The sequence below is a fragment of the Crocuta crocuta genome, unplaced genomic scaffold, assembly GCF_008692635.1.
Source record: "Crocuta crocuta isolate KB4526 unplaced genomic scaffold, BGI_CrCroc_1.0 scaffold217, whole genome shotgun sequence".
Taxonomy (NCBI): domain Eukaryota; kingdom Metazoa; phylum Chordata; class Mammalia; order Carnivora; family Hyaenidae; genus Crocuta; species Crocuta crocuta.
The window spans coordinates 1,234,937-1,238,080 of NW_027532208.1; positions in this window are offsets into that span (position 1 = coordinate 1,234,937).

A 3,144-nucleotide genomic window follows, 5' to 3' on the forward strand; every position below is an offset into this window, starting at 1 on the left:
CACCCCCAGGGCTGGGGAGCCTACCTCCTCCAGACGCTATGCTGTGCATCTTCAGACTATTCCAGCTGTGAGCAAGGCCTGGCCCCCCACCCCACCGAGCTGCCAGAAGCCTAAACCATGGCTGTTCTTCCCACCCTCCTCAGCCCCGAGCCAGGCTCCCCTCCCCTGCCATGAGTTCTAGATTCCACACTGCCCTGGTCACTGTCCCTAGAGGGCCTCCAGTTTGTCACAGGCCTTTCTGGAGTGTAGCTTCCAGAGAGGGGCTGGGTCTCCCTGCTGTACTGTGCCACACGGAGCAAACATGAACAGACCAAACCCTCCCTTTGTCTGGGCACGAGATCTTTAATGATCCCACCCACAACCCCCCTTAGCTTTTTGGGGCCGCACTGCCCTGGTTTCTACGTCCAAACAACAGAAACCAGCTCTGACTAATTTAAACAAAAAAGGGATTCCTTAGAAGGCCGTGGAGCGTGTCACAGATTCTCTGGGAGGGCCAGAGAACCAAGCCCAAAGGCCACACTCAGCCAAGAACAACGCCCCACAGCACATGCCAGAAGTGGCTTGGTGCAGACACCGCCGGTGCCGGCCCTGACCACGGACCCCTCATCATGCTGACACAGGATGCCACGGTGTGGCTGTCACAGGTGCTGAACTGTGGCATCTTCCCTGGTGTGAGGCTGGGAAAGCCAGTGACAGCACCATCAGCACCTGTTCTGGGAGGGATCAACTTCAGAAGATGGGGTGGGGGTAGGGAGGGGGCCTGGAGAGAGGAAGGGGGTGAGTGCAGGGCCTCCCCGGGAGTGACAGTATTCACTGCAGGGTCCTGAATTGCCATGTTGCTCCCCAATGACATCTCTTTAGCACCCACTAGGTAGCATCTGGACTCCAGGCACCCACACAGGCTTCTCATTTGATTCGCGTGATGCCTGGTGCCATAGCTGCTGTCACCCCCCTTTCCCTGAGAGTCCCGCGGGGATCCTGCAGCACACCCTACTTTACAAGGAAGGAGGAGGCTCTGTGGGGGCTGCCTGTCAGCCCGTCTCAAAGTTCCTGCCCCTCCTGCTGACACATAACTGCTTCTCCTCCGCACTACCTTGGCCTTGGCCTTGGCCTTGTGGCCAGGGAGCACAGCCTCTGAGCATGGGGACTCCTGAGGCAGAACGTGGTCAACACAGAGGCCTCAGCCAGGGAGGCTGGCCAAGCCTCCAGCGTGTTCCCAGAAATCAGTCTCTGGGGAGGGGTGAGTCAGAGGGCGGGGCCAGGAGGGGAGCCCAGCCCCAGCTCCGCCCCCCCCAGTCCAGGCCTTCCTCCATGGAGGGCTGCAGAGCAGACCCCTTTGTTGAGCAGACCACTGCCCTCCTTTCCTGTCCCCCGTGCTCATTCATTCATTCATTCATTCACCCCGCCACCCGCTTAGGTATTCAGCATTCATTGAGTACCTGCTGTGTGCCAGGCCACATGCGGGACACTGGGGACCAAGAGAAAAAGCAGCTGTGGTCCGCGCCCTCAAGGGGTTCACAGTTGAAAGGAAGAAACAGGCCAGTAAGTGCTAGAGCAGGGAAGTGAATGGAGGGGGGCGCTCAGGAGATCTCCCTGAGGAAGTGACACTGAATAGGTCTGGAAGGATGGGGAGGCTTGCACGATATGGTCACATGGTCGCAAGTGGGAGGGGAATGCTCCCCAAGGAGAGAGCAGCCTGAGCAAAGGTGGGCAGGTGTGATGAAGCCTGGGGTGTTGGAAACATCCAAGTGGGGGGTGTAGGAAGCTACAGCGGAGGGCCGGGACTCTGGGGGAATTTCTGACATTTTCCTGGGCAGAGTTTGGAGCAGAGGAGCAACGTGGGGGGACGTGGGTGCTGGAAATGCAGGAGGCTGCCATTTTGAAGTGTTAGCAAATGGGCCTCCTTCCCACCCTGAACTTCCTTTGTCCCTACCCCACATGGTCAGCAGGATGGAGTAGCTCCATGCACGTTTTTAGGGATCCACAAAAATGCTCTAATTTCTTTAGAATCAGAAGGAAAAAAATAAATATCATCTAATGAATACATAACAAGTCAGTCCAGCCCAGACTGTATTCATCTTTATGCCAAAGCAGTCATAAAATATGCATTTTTTTGTGTTTTGTTTTGTTTGGGGGGGGCGCAAGTGAGCGTGGGGCAGAGAGAGAGAGACAGAGGGACAGAGAGAAAGAAGCAGGGCTCCCCCGACACAGGGCTCAAGCTCACCCAGTGTGGGGCTCGAACTCACAAACTGTCAGATCATAACCTGAGCCAAAGTCAGAGGCTTAACGACTGAGTCAGCCAGGTGCCCTGTCATTAAGTAGATTTTAATATCTTGACCCATGCCAGTCAAAAGTGCCCAGGGCTCATGAAAGCCAATGACTCTGGCACAGAACAGTTCTTGAGTTCTTGAGTTTCAATTCACAGCAGATCAGTAACATTGGAAGATGAAAGTGTTGGAGTTGTGGAGTCTGGATGTTTGGGCTTCGGGGGAACCTTGTAAGGGCTGGAACTCCACGGGGATGGAGAAAGAGCTACCTCAGGGAAGGGGTTGAATGCCAAACTGACTTGAGATGAAAAACGAGTGTTGGATCAACATGACATTGAGTGATAGGGGCACCTGGATGGCTCAGTCAGTTAAGCGTCAGACTCTTGGTTTCGGTTCAGGTCAAGATCTCACGGTTCATGGGTTCGAGCCCCACATAGGACTCCACCCTGGCAGTAGGAGTCTGCTTGGGATTCTCTCTCTCTCCTCTCTCTGCCCCTCCTCCACTCTCTCTCTCTCTCTCAAAATAAATTTAAAAACTGTAAGATTATATTGCACAATAGAAAAATAGTTTTTCTTCGGGAACTCCTGAGCTTCTATACTGAATGCCTTGCCCACACACGGGGCTATTTTTAGACCCGTATCAGCCAGGGCTCCACTCCACATCCCAATAAACATTTAAAAACACACCTGGTGGGGGGCAGAGGAAATGAGTGAAGCTGGTCAAAAAGTTCCAAACTTTCAAACGTAAGATCAAATAAGCCCTGAGGATGTAACCGTACAGCACAGTGACTGTAATCAACCTTACCATGCAGTGTGTTTGAAAGTCGCTAAGAAGGTAGATCTTAAAAGTTCTCACCATAAGAAAAAAAATTACAAT